This window comes from Elephantulus edwardii, unplaced genomic scaffold, assembly GCF_000299155.1.
Source record: "Elephantulus edwardii isolate Elephantulus edwardi_28Jun2011 unplaced genomic scaffold, EleEdw1.0 scaffold00030, whole genome shotgun sequence".
NCBI classification, from domain to species: domain Eukaryota; kingdom Metazoa; phylum Chordata; class Mammalia; order Macroscelidea; family Macroscelididae; genus Elephantulus; species Elephantulus edwardii.
The window spans coordinates 16,626,809-16,641,126 of record NW_006399780.1 but is presented as its reverse complement, the minus strand read 5'-3'; positions in this window follow the sequence as shown (position 1 = coordinate 16,641,126).

Genomic DNA, 14,318 nt, shown 5'->3' with positions numbered 1-14,318 from the left:
CTCAGAGACTGGAAAATGGGATTAGGTTTGTTGGAGATGATGAGATTGGTTCAGGATAGGGCAGGTTTCAGAGCTAGTGTACATAGGGTTGCTATAAGTCACAGGCAACTCAATGGCACAAACAACAACAACAAGAAGGGACTTCTGAAGGCCTAGCAGCGAGAAGCTGCAACACAATCACAAAGGCCTGCAGTTCAAAGCACCAGCTGTTCTACAGAAGAAGGATAGGAAATCTCCTCCCATAGGATTAACTGCCTCTGAAAATCCACTGGAGGGTCAGCTATGGGTCATTTCTGATTCGGTACACAACAACTAGAAGTTCTACACTAGACCCCCTATCCTTGACATTGAACTATAGAAGGTATGGCTTCTGATCCTGTAGTTCTTGAATTCTCATAAGTAATATCATAAAAAAAATCATATAAAAAGATCAGTGGTTTTTAGTGGTAAGGAATTGCTGTCAATGCAAATGTGTTGTTGTCATTGAGTTAAGTATAATCCACAGCGACCCTATGAAAAGATTTGAACCTTGTTCTAACCTGTGACATTCTCACTTCCTGACACACTAGAACCCACTGTGGCTGTCATCATGTCAATCTACCTGGTCAAGGGTCTTCCTCTTCTTCGCTGACCCTCCATCTTTCTGAGCATCATGTCCTTCTCCAAGGAATAGCTCCTCCCTAGCAACAGGCCCAAAATATGTAAGGCAAAGCCTCATTATCTGCCTCCAAAGAGTACTCCGGCTGCACTCTCTTCAAGACATATCTGTTCATTCTCTTGGCCATCCATGGGATGTTCAGTGCTCATCTCCAACACCACAGACAGCTCAAAGGCGTCAATTTTTCTTCTCTCATCCTCATTCATTGTCCAGCTCTCAAATGCATAGCAAATGATCAGAAAGATCATGGCCTGAATCAGATGCACCTTAGTCCTCAAACTAACATCATTATTACTCAATAACTTGGGAGAGGTCCAGTTCGAATCCACCAGCTGCTTTGCGGGAGAAAGATGGGTAACCTCCTCACATGTGATTTACTACTTCAGAAAACTAGCTGTAGGGTCAGCTAAGGATTGGTTCTGATACATGGGACACAATAACAACATAAATAAATAAAACAGCAGAGGGCTTCTTTGTCCAATTTCTGATCTGGATGATGGTCACTGGGCATGATGACACGAGATACACTGTATTATGACGGAGAAGAGATTGAGGTTGTTAACAATTTCAGTTTGCTGGGCTCCACAATCAATACTGTTAGCACCAGCCATCTGGAAATCAAGACTCTGGGGGAAAGCTATAGTCAGGGACCTCTCAAAAGTGCTGAAGAGCAATGATGTCATTCTGGAGACTAAGGCATGCTTGATTTAGGCCATGGTCTTTGCATCAGAAAGCTGGACAATGACTAAGGATGACAGAAGAAGAATCAATGCCTTTGAGTTGTGGTGCTGGAGAAGAGTATTGAGCCACCAAAAGAACAAACAGGTTTGTCTTGGAGAGGGTGAAACCAGGCTGCTCCTTAGAGATAACGGATTTGAAGCTCTGTCTCATATACTATGGGCATGTTGTCAGGAAGAACCCATCTCTGGAGAAGAATGTCATGCTTGAAAGAGTGGAGGGACTCACAGGAGAGGAAGACCTTGGATGACATGGATTGATTAGCTGGGTTAGGTAATGGGGGTAGGTGTGTCAGAGACAGTGAGACTGTCTCAGGACAGGGCAGAGTTTAAAGCTACTATACATAGGGTCGCTATGAGTCACAGGCAACTCAAGGGCACATAACAACATACCTACAATCTGTGTACTTTTCTATAAGCTACAACACCAAAAAAATTTTTTTGTGAAAATGTTCAGTTGATATCAACTCACAGCAACCCTACAAGACAGAATAAAACTGTCCCACGTGATTTCCTAGGCAAGTGAAGCCTTCTCTACCAGAGGACAAACCACGGACTTTCTGGTTAGCAGCCAAGCGCTTCACCATTGTGTCTTCACTTAAGACATAACTAAGTCTAATGGTAGCTCAGTTATCCCATGGACTGGCAAAAGAACAGGTATGTCTTGGAAAAGGTGCAGCCAGAATGCTTCTTGAAGGCAAAGATAAGAAGTTACATCTCATAGACTTTGGGCATGGTGCTGTGCGAGGTTGGTCCTGAGAAGGACATTATGCTTGGGAAGGTATAGAAACAGCAAAGTAGAGGAAGACCCTCAACCAGATGGATTGATGCAGCGACTGCAGCAATGGGCTTGAGGATCTCAGAGATTTTTAACAGCACAGAATAGTATAGGTTCAGATTTAAGTGGTACTGCACTCAAGGCATTTAACAATGGTAGTTCTGAAGGGAGCTCTGGCAGGTTAATACAACAAGCAGCTCTGGTGGTATAATCCCTAAAAAGGCTGTGCTGCTCGCCCCAAAGTGGCAACTCTCCAGCAGATGGAATTCACCAGCAGCTCGGCCAGGGGGGAAAAAAAATGGGCCATCTCTTCCCACATGACTTACAGCCTCCAAAAACCTGCTGGAGGGTCAGCTGTGAGTTGGTTCCTGCTTGACTTTGCGTTTGAGTCTGTAGATGTTAATTATGGTGGAATAACTTGGTAAAGGATATTGAGAACAACTGCACAACTTGAACAATGTAATCGGTGTCACTGAATCATGCAGTAGAAAGTACCAGGTTGTTGTACGTTTTGTTGGGTGTATATTTATGGGGGGGGGGAAGGAAAATAATAGCCACACCTAGATGAGAAACACATTTATTAAAGTTAATATATAGACACCGTTGGAATTCACAGACTACAAATTCAGTCAAGTGAGCGTTCCTGAAATCTCGGCAGTTTTTTATTAATTATGAGCTCTATTGAGAGATAGTTAAAATTCAGCAATAGTCATTCCCCATTAGGACAGAGTCCTCACAAGGTCAACAACTGTGGGTTTTCTGAATTGCTTACTAGGCCCTCACACTTCTGGTCAGATCTGGGGCCCAGGTATTTATGATTTGTTTAGACTCATTTTCTCCTTGCAGTGTGTGACTTCCAATTTCAGCAAGGACACTGTATTCCTCACCGTCACCCTTAACAAAAAGAGCCCCGCTTAGGACCAAATTGGGTCTATCATTCCCAAGCCAAGAGGGTGAGATGGGATTGGGTCAACAAAGCGTGACAGAAGTGGAATTTCCCATGATACCCCCAGCCCTGCCCCCACCATAGGCTCAGCATAGTCTTCTCCTGTTAAAGAAAGGACAGGAACTTGCCCTATTTTAACCAAGACCACACAACTTCCCCAGGAGTGTGGGTGGGCAAAGAGAGGGAGCTTTGCCTCTGCCTGCTGAGAAGTGGCCCTCCAAGCTTCCCTTCCTCAGCCCCGGGGCCTACTGCTAGCCCTGACAAAGCCACTTCCTCTTCCTGCCCTGGCAGTGGGCATTAGAGCTGTGGGCAGGGATGAGAGGGACCAAAGGGGAAGCCTGGGGTGAAAGGTCAGGTCTGGGCCTCCGTGCACACTCTCCTGGCCTGCCAAGACCACAGATGTCACTACCTCCCTGCAGATGGGTTCCCAAGGGCACAGCTAGGTCAACCACAACCTCCTCCTACCCTCAACGTCAGCCCTGAGCAAAAGCTGAAGAATTGTTAGAAGCTTCTCTGAGACCAGAAGTCAGCAAGCCTAGCGCAATCTGGAGCCAGGCTCCTGCCCTCTCTGAGATTGTTCTGTCATTTGCCCAATGTAGACATCCCAAGTCCCAGAGTTCTGACAATTACTCAAGAAGGAAATGGGGGTGGTTAGGGGCCTAGAGACTCTAGGGATCTAAAGCAGAAATCTGAGGCTGGCAGGGGTAGGAGGTGAACACCCCTCAAGTCCTCAGCACCCCTCCTTCACAAATAACTAAAGAGAAAAACAGTGGCCCCATCTCCACCTCTCCCCATCCAGGGCTAAGTGAAGGAGATGGGAGTGTGCCCAGAGATTGGTTCTACCCAGCACTAGACTAATCAAGGCTGAATGCAGCAAGTGCTCAACTAACACTCTAAGCAAAACCAAAAAACTCACTACTGCCAAGATGAGCTTGACTCATAGAGAACCTCTGTGGAGTTTCTGAGGCTGTAGATCTTTACAGGAGAGCAACCATCTTTCTCCCAGAGTGACTGACAGATTTGAACTGCTTACCTTTTGGTCAGCAACCTCAAATATTAAGCACTATACCACCGGCTCTCCTCATGCTCTGGAGACAGCTGGTTAGTTAAAGACATGAGATCTCTCTCTATAAAGGCTAGCTTCAGGCCAGGGATTTCTCTCCTCTTTCCGGCCTCTGCTCAAGGCAGAGGAAGGGAACTAACATAGCACACAGCATCTAAGAATCAGATCAGCTTCAGGAAGCACAGCCCAAGAGCTGGAGAGCAGACACAGACCACAGAGTTACACAGGGAAAGGTCAGTCGGGCCTCCTCCAATCTCCCCACTTGCCCCCTCAGTCGCCTCAGCTCCTGCCAGTGCCTCTCTCCTCCTCACTTGGAGGGTCTCCCAACACCTTGCAGAACACCAACACCCTCCAAATCCCAGCCCAACCCAAGGCCTCCACCCAAACTCCCAGGGCAAAATTTCAAACTCCAAAATAAAAAGCCTCTGATAACGAGCTCCAGCCGGAAAGACTGATGCACTTTCCTATTGTTAAAGTATTTTTAGTCTACGGGCTCTGGATTCGTTTAGAGACTCACGTTCAGAAAGGGGGGAGTGAATTATTTTTGAAAACTGTGAAGGAGAGGCACATGAGCCTCCCACGTAAGGAACGGCTGCTTATTCCATGTCAGGACGGAGGCCCTGGCCTCGGGCCTGGGGAGCGTGTTTGCGGCAAGCTGGTTGGCAGACCTGCCAGCCTCCTTCCAGCCCTGCTTCTCAGGCTCCACAGGCAGCTGAGAAACCCACAAGGCAAGTGGGGAAGGGGCTGCGGGCTCCAAGGGAGCAAAGGCTCTGGCTCAGTCATTAGGCCCAACTGGCTGTGGGAGCTTGGGAGCCTCACTCAGGGAGCAGGTAATCTGAGGTACCCTGGTCGACACCAAATTCACTCTCCCATCCCTCCCCTGCCTGAGCAGATCAGGGCCTCACAGGACGAGGCCAAAGGGAACAAAAGATTGAGATTCCACTGGAATCTCTAAGGAAGGAGATGGCTAGCATTTACCTAGTTCCATGTCTTCCAGGGTTCACAGAGGGTCCCAAGTCTAATGCCACCTTCCATGCACAGTCAAGTGAAGTCTACTTACTCTCATTCCCAACCACTGTGTTCCCTCTCCTCTCAAGGTCAAAGAATTTGACATGACAGTCACATGAGAAAAAAAAAAATCCAAATGGTCCAGCACCAGTACCTCAGTTTCCCTAACCACAAGACTCACCAGCTTCCTCCTCACGTTGGCTCTCACTCCCAGGGACCCTGGACAACGACAGGAAGGAAGCGTCCTGGAGCGTCCTGGTGCTGGCTGGGGGCTCTTCTCGGCAGCCTCAGGGAGTCCTATGGGAAGAGATGTGATTACCCAGTCAGCCTGTCCTCCCAGGCCAAGGCCGTGCACCAGCTGAGCAGGCTCTGGACACAGAGCTGTCCCCAAGCCAGTGTGCCCTCCTCTGTTTATATAGCAGAAACCAGAGCCGGCCTCTGGGGACAGGGAGCTGCCTTGGGGCTTTCTTGGCTGAGGCTTGACTTTGGCCCAGGTCAGCAAGAGCCCAAAATAGTCAGCTGACGGGAGCCCCGGCTTGAGCGTGACCCTGGGCCCATGCCCAGACCTGGCAGACAGGTGCCCACGTCACAAGACCAGTGCCTCAAACACTCATGGGGCCCGCCTGGCAGCCCCTCAGGGTGGCCTTGGCAATGTCTCTGGCATGGGAGATGTACCCCATCCCCATCATCACCCAGACAACGGGGTAAACACAAGGACATCTGTCACTTGGGGTGCTGGGTACCCAGAAGGAAAGCTGGGCGCTCTGGGTCTAGGCTGGAGGTGGACAGGGGAAGGCACCTGGCCAACTGCTGTCATCCTCACTCACGTGCTTCCCAAGTCCAGATCTCCGGCTGACCAGGGGACACCTGCTTCTCCCACTTACAGTAATTCCTCTCCCTGCCCCCAGTGCGTGGTTGGTGGCACAGAGCCTGCTGCCAGCCGGATGCCAGGTGCACACCAGGCCCCCAGAATATAGAAGGGCCTGCTTCCCAGGACCTCCTCACTCAGGCTTATACTAGATACCCCATCTTCTCAATCCCAGACATCCTATGCACCTGAACACCAAGCCACCCTGAAGGAGCAGCCAGAGAGGTGGACCTGCAGGAGATAATGCATCAGCTTCTGCTTTATGTAGGCTTCTCCCAGGCCAGTTAATGGAAAGGAGAGGTGCCTGCAGCTTCCTCAGATTGACTGTGGTGCTTGAGCTCATTCTAGAATCTCAGATCCCTCAAGGGAGCCAGGCTCCTTGGCCCCTCCTTATCTCTTACCCAAAAAACAGATGGTGCCTTCTAAGAGGCTCTTCCCAGCAAGGAAGGTGTGTCTTCCACCCTCAGGCCTTGTGCTGGCCTGGGATCCAGGAGACCTGGCACCGCATGTGTTCATGGTGGGACCTGAAAAGTCACCTCTGCCCTCTGGAACTCAATTGTATTCAACTCTAAGAGCTAAATGGGTGAACTAAATAGCCAATGTGCCTTCCTGCCACTCCATGGCCACAAGCCTGATTTACCTTTTCAAGGGTTCTGGACAAACAGTGGAGGGTCTATCTTGCCCTTTGTCTGCTGATGTGATAGGACAGCAAGATCCTTCCACAATCCACAGTGGACACCTCCCAGACTACAGACTCCACAGGCCCACCATGGTGGGAGGACAGCCACCATCCTTCCTGGGCTAGGGAAAGGGTGCTTCTGCCTCTTCACCCCTCCAGGTACAGTGTTCACACCTTGGAAACAGGCCAGCTGCCTGCCAGGTCTGCCCTACTAGATGCCCAGCCTAGATTGAGCCCCCCTACCCCACCCCATCACCATCCTGGAAGCAGGCATATGCTGCCCCGGGAGCAGCTGTCACACACCCAGAGCTCTCCAGCCTATGCTGTTGAGAACTCAGGCTTCCCCTTCCTCGCCCCCGCATGACCCCCATCACCAGAGAAATCAGATCTCCTGATGCTTAGAAGCACCTTGCCCGCCACCTCTGCCAGGGCTTCCCCCTCCACCCCCAAAACCACATCCGTGTAGGCAGGTCTATGCCCACCCCTGCCCCTACCCCAACCTGCTTGGGAGGTAAAGGGGCTCTAGGGTTTAAGAGTAAAATAGCAGAGCCCTTACTGTGCTGAGCAGCTGACAGCATGCAAACCATCTTCTCTAGCTTCAGGCTCCACAGAAGGGGCTGGTCACCACGGAGGGGCAGGGGCTGGTCTCTGTCCATGGTGGAGGCCTGTGGGGAGACAGTGTAAGTGAGGAGAAGCAGGAGAAATCCCAACTGAAATACCCAGCAGTGGGAATGGGAGCAGGACCCAGGCCACATGACGGGGACAAGGCAGCCCAAGGATGTCCCAGGCCAGAAGTCAGAGGCTGGTGCCCCACCCAAGGTCAGTAGCTCCAGGGAATGTTAAGTGTGGGCAGGAGCCATAGAGACACAGGCCAGGGTCAGTCTCTCAGCCTCACATGCCACTCCAGGGAAGGAGGGCACCTAAACATTGCTTTCAGCCCCTGATGTACACAAAAAGGCAGAGAAACTGAGCCCATGTTAGAGCTGAGTACAATAATCTTCTCCTTCAAGGACACCAGCTTGATCTCCAAACCCTTAGCAGCCCCTACTCCATGGCCCTGTTGCCACATCTTCTAACCAGAGTCAACAGAGAGCCCCAGGAATACTGGGGGTACTCCAGTTCTTAAATGCACAAAGCTCTACTTAACAGCAGAGTATGTGAGCCCAAGGCCTTGATCTCAAGACAGCCTGAGTTAAACAAAACCTGTAATTCTAACAAGTCACATATACTCTCTGTGCTACAGGTTCCTCATCTAGGGAAATGAGAGTCAGGACCACCAATAAGTTTAAGGTTAGTTAACGTATGTGCAGGACATAGAACAGTGCTAGGCACACATGATGTGCTCTCAGAACACTGTTGTTGTTGCTGTAGGCTTCCCTCAAGTTAGCACCTAACTCATGACGATCCTTTATTGTTCATAGGATTTTCAAAGGCCTATTACTTAAGAAATGGATAGCTAATCCTGCTTCACAGTCTGTCTTAATCTGGGAACTCTACTAAAACCTGCCCATCATGGGTACCCTTTATGACATTTCACAGCAGATGTAAGTTATCTCAGGACAACAAACTGACACACAAGTGCTGTATCACTTAGAACAATGTAGTTCTAATTATTAAACAATGTTTATCATTGTTTTCCCTCATTTCAACTGACTTACAATCTGGGGTCTACCACTTCAACTCCACCAGTTGGAACTGTCAACAACTTCATATTACATGGAAGCACAATTAACACTCTTAGTACCAGCAGTCAGGAAATAAAGAGATGCATCGCACTGGGAAAATCTGCAGTTAAGGACCTTTCCAAATTATTGAGGAGTAATGATGTCAGTTTGAGGACTAAGGCACATCTGATTCAGACTATGGTCTTTCCAGTCATTTGCTATGCATCTGAGAGCTGGACAATGACCAAAGATGACAAAAGATTTGCTATCTTTGAGCTTTGGTGTTGAAGAGCACTGAACATCCCATGGACGGCCAAGAGAATAAAAAGCTATGTCTTAGAGAGGGTGCAGCCAGAGTGCTCTTTGGAGGCAAGAATGATGACGCTTTGCCTCACATACTTTGGGCATGTTAGTAGGAGAGGTTATCCCTTGGAGAGGGACATGATGCTAAGAAGGGTGGAAGGTCAGCAAAGGAGAGGAAGACCCTCAATCAGGTGGACTGACACGGTGACTGCTCCAATAGGCTTTTGTGTATCAGGAAGTATAGGATAGCACACGATAGATTCAGATCTATTCAGATCGTGGTTCAGATCTATTGTTCACAGGGTTGCTATGAGTTGTACCCCACTCAACAGCACCTAACAAAAGCAATATGATGATCCTGTGCACAAGGGGATTAGACAAGTCATCTGACAGGTTTTCAGAACCATATTGCTAAATCTTTCTTCCTGGATACTACTGAATCCTGTTCAACATCAAAGCCACACACAAACCTCCACTGACAAAGGGGTGGTAGTTGTGTTTCAAGTTGACTGGCTGAGAAGCAAACTTAGGACTCCTACACAGAAGGTGAGACTTCTACCATTAAACCACCACTGCCTAAGGTCAAGTACAGAAGTGACTCATATTTGACCCTCCAACAGGCTTTCCAGAGGCAGTAAATGGCAAGGGAGGAAACTGCCCCTCTTTCTCTCATGGAGCAGCTGGTAGATTCGAACAATGTGCCATTGGGTTGGCAGCACAGCTCCTTACCACTAGGCCACACCAGAATTCCCTACCTAGTAATCTGCTTCTTTTTGTTGTATACCGTAGAGTTGGAACCAACCCACAGCTGACCTTCCAGTGGGTTTTCAGAGGTAGTTAGTCACATGGGAGAAGACTGCCCAGCTCTCTCACACGGAGCAGCTGGTGGATTCAAACTGTGTCCCTTTGGGTTGTCAGCATAACTCTTTACCACTAGGTCATCTATCATTATTACTGTTTTTATTGTTAGATGCCATGCATTTATTGACTATAACACCTAGCAAGCCTATGAACAGCAGGCCTATACCCTGTCCTGTCCTGTGTTACCCTCATCATCTCTGATACACTTAAGCCCATTGTTATAGTCACTGTGTCCATCCATCTTATTGAAAGGGAAGATAAACATAAAAAAAAAATACATGGGGCCCTAGTTCCTATTCTAAGCCCCTTCTGAATAGTTGGCCTCTCCTTCAAGAATCCTCAACCACCAACTTCCCCTTCCTCCTCCTACCCCACTGGGCCAGCTAAAGTTATCAGGGTGCCTTTCAGGCCAAAATGAGACCTAGGGAAAAGGAAGATGTTTCCATGATTGGAGCACACAGGAGGAGGAGGAAGGGACGTGAAGGAGGCTGTTGGGGGCACACCACCTTTTTCCTTTATAGAGCTACCTGCCCCTACTCCCCTGTGGGTATAGTGAGGGGCAGGAAGCGTAGAGCAAAGTCTGCAGGAGAAGACAGGATGGCATAGAACACTTGGAGGGGTTCAAAGGCAAAACAGAAAGCAAAATTAGGCTTCAGACTGCACCAGCCAAGTGGCTGGATCTATTTTCAAAATGGCACTGTTATCTATCCACAAGGGAGCTTCGATGACCTAGTGGTAAGGAGTTGCACTATCAACTCAAAGGTATGTGGTTTGAATCCACTTGCTGCTCCACAGGAGAAAGATGGGCATTCTCCTCCCATGTAATTTATAGTCTCTGAAAACCTGCTAGAGGATCAGTTATGATTTGGTTCTGACTCATTCTGACTAGAGAGTACATAAGAGTAACATACTTCCATAACCCCCAAACGAGCCTGAGGTTCCCACAGCTGAAGCAGGTGGCAGGGTAAGGAGGGTCAAATTCTCTTGAACCACAGGCCCAACTAGAGCCCCCAGGTTTTCTCTCCCAATATCTGACAGCAGAGCCAACCCTGGCTCAAAAAGCGATTTATATACCTTAAAAAAGGTACCTGATACAAGCTCCTGTCCTGCTTAAAACTTCCTCCCTAACATTCATTTGAGCAACACGCCCAAAGTATGTGACACAAAGCCTCATCATTCTTGCCTCCAAAGAGAACTCCGGTTGCACTCGCTCCAAGACATATCTGTTTGTTCTCTTGGCTGTCCATGGGGTGGTCAGTGTTCTTCTCTAACAGCACAGCTCAAAGGCATCAATTCTTTTCCTGTCATCTTTATTCATTTTTCAGCTCTTAGATGCATAGCAAGCAATAGGAAAGATCATGGCTTAAATCAGACGCATCTTAGTCCTCAAACTGACATCATTACTCCTCAATACTTTGGAGAGGTCTCTAGCGGCAGATTTCCCCAGTGGAATGCATCTCCATATTTTCTGACTACTGGTACCAATTGTGTTAATTTTAGGGGCCTGTTGCTAGTAGGGGCTATTCCTTGGAGAAGGACATGATGCTGAGAAGGGTGGAGGGTCAGCGAAGGAGAGAAAGACCCTCACTCAACCAGGTGAAATGGCATGGTGACTGCTGCAATGGGCTCTTGTACAGCAGAAAGTGTGAGGATGAAGTGGGATAAAACAAGGTTCAGATCTTTTGTTCATAGGGTCGCTATGAGTCATACTCGACTTGATGGCACCTAACACACCAACATTCACTCTAGAAGAATGAGCAAAACAAGATACCTGCATCCCAGGAGGTTGTAATGAAGAAGGACACAGAACAAACTCAAGTCAATCACAACCAAAGCGTGCAGGGAGTGAGTCAAGGGCTCAGAGGGCTTGAAGGAGAAAGTGATGCTGCCAAAATCGGAAGGAAGCATCATGCTGCTCCAGCTCGGGCTCCTCTTCATCCCACCTCTCCCCACCAGGCCTCAGCCACCTGGTATTTCTTCCCTCAACTCAGGACTTTCAGACTGGCTGTTCAATCTGCAGGAAAAGTCACTGCCCGGGCTGCTCTTCTCATCAGGTCTCCTCCATTCCCATTTCACCTCCTCCAAAAGCCCCTTCACCCCACCACACTAACCTAGCTTTAGTTATTCCTTTGGTGCGTTGGTGGATATATCCACAGGGATTTTGCTGCTAACTCAGACACAGTGGCTCTCTAATAGTGTAAATCTACCAGCAGCTCTGCAGGAGACAGAGGGGCTCCTTCTGTGCAATTTACATTCTCCCCAAAACCCACTGGGGTGTGTCAACTATGAGTTCTTCCCCCAAAAATTATTAGCATTTTATTTTTTTAGTTCTTTTTTTTAAACGAAACTTTGTGATTTTAACGAACATTTCCAGAGATGTTAGATTTTCATTCATTCATTCTTGCACATTTTACCCCCTCTCCCTTCCATCTCCCTCCCCCAGTTCACTTTTTTAAAAAAATATATATTCATTCACTATTGCACAATTACTTACCTACCCTCCTCCCCCACCCAGTCCTCTTTACAAAGATGTACCTCTTACTCTGGGCTGTTGTCATACATATAATGCCTAATCATATATTCCTTTTAAACAGTTCTTTCCTTCATCTGTTTCAATGCAATGGTCATTATCTATCCACTCTCACCCTATTCGCCTCCTAGTCCCCCATGTCAGATCGGCTTTAGAACATGGTGCTATGCAGTATTTGTTTTAGTTGACAACAATGGGGTGTTGTCAGGAGGAGGGGTTACCTTTAAAACAATGATCATGAGTTCACTTGTTTATAACCTGCTTCCCCAGCTCGAATATAAGGAAAGACTCTGCCTGCTTCCACCATCATGAAATCTTCAGTCTGAAACAGCACTCAACACTAGTAGGGTTTTTCTAAGTGTTGTAGAATAGGGATGGGCACACAGATGGAAGGACGTGGGAGGACATCTACACCAAGAAGCCTCAGTGTGCACAGCTCTCAAAGCGATCTCTTCCATTCTGAGCACAATCTAAGGGTCTCTTCTATCTGAGTCACATCTCAGACTCCAAAAGTCTCCCAGCCCTGGATCCTAGCTCTGTCCCCCTGCATGAGCACAACAAATACTCCTTTCTCCTACCAAGCATTTGAGTCTTTTATTTAAACACTCCTGTGCTGACAAAGCTGCGGCTCTACTGGGGCTCCTGGCACAATGCCAGGTGGGCAGAGAAATGCCAAGGTAGTTGGATGTACTACTAGTGGTAATAGTAACAGTCACTAATAATCATTGAAGACCATGCATTATACATTAAGCACTTTTAACAAAATATGTTATGCACCTTTCTCATTTCAGCCTCAGCTCAATAGGGAAGGAGTTTGTACATTTTATCAATGAGGAAATAGATACAGAAAGGTTAAGCAAATTTACTTGAGATCACACAGCTAGCTGGTATTAGAATCCCCATCACCACCTGACCAAGGAGCCCAGGCCCAGCATCTCCATGTCCTCTTGACTCTGTGCAAGAATTAAAGGCCTCTGTTGGCACAGTGCAGTGTGACAGCCCTTAACAAAGCCAGGGACTCAGGTGGCTGACAGTCAAGCCAGACCTCCCTCCCTCTAAACTTGACTCCTTAGCTGAATTTCAGAACTCCAGTGCAAACTTGAACACTTACCATTGGTTATATTCATCTTGTCAGTCTGGGTCCATCCTTCTTGTTTGACAGCCTTCATTCAGAATCTTGTTTTTGGTTTGTTTTGTTTTTTTAATTTGGTACACATTCCTCTTAGTTCTGGGTCACTACAAAAAGTCAACTGGCTTCCCTTATATAAGTCTTCATCCAGCTGATTTAAATGCTCATTTGCAGTGTGGCCTGGGATCACATCTTGTGGCCACCACTTCAGTCTCTTCTGTTCAAGTGATATATGTCCCCCTAGTCCATCAGCATCCTTTGAATTTAACTGTCATGAATCTTCCTACCCCATGACCGCAATTCTGGCCCCCACATCCACATCAGCACTTCACTGTCAAAAGGCTATGCTACCTCTGCGGCATTTCTCTGTCCACCAGACCACCTATCAGTATGCATGAAAGGGGACTTTGTTGAAATCATGGAATGGTGCCCTCCACTCAACACCTCCAGAGGAGGTGTTCCTCTCCCCAAGTATGGGGGTCACTAATGTGGGATGGGAAGTAGGTAAGGCTGCTGCGACAGAAAAGAAGGGGGGGGCACTTTCCTGAGAGATGCAGTTCCTCAACACCCAGCTCAGCTCCGCTCCAGAGTCCACGAGACCCCCTCTTGGCTCAGTTTCCTGGCTCAGACTCACTCTGGGGCTGCACTGGGCAGTTCAGAGCCCTCCAGCCAGGCCTCCTGGCAGCCGAGTTCCTGGAACTCGTTCCCCGCAGCCAGTGGGGAAATGGAAGGAATTTCTCCCGCCTGGCCACCTCCAGCGCCCCTCGCGGGCCAAACCCCACCCTTGGCGAGCTAGAGGAGAAAGCTTTGGCCGTCGCACTTAGAAGCTGATTCTGAGCCAGTGGGCTCCATTTGGGAATACAGTACACTCGCCTTTCCAGTTTCCAAGCTGCTCTCTCAGTATGGCCCAGGCCCATTGAAAGGCACCCCGAGGATCCCAGGGCCTCCCCCACAAACCACCATCCTCCTCTCCACGATGTCCCCCACCTCACCTGGCAGGCCGTGCTCTGCTAGGCTCTCCTCCCCCGCTTTCCGGGGTCGCGCACCAGCCGGCGGGTAGCTGCTCTGAACCGCAGCGGCGCCCATGCTCGCAG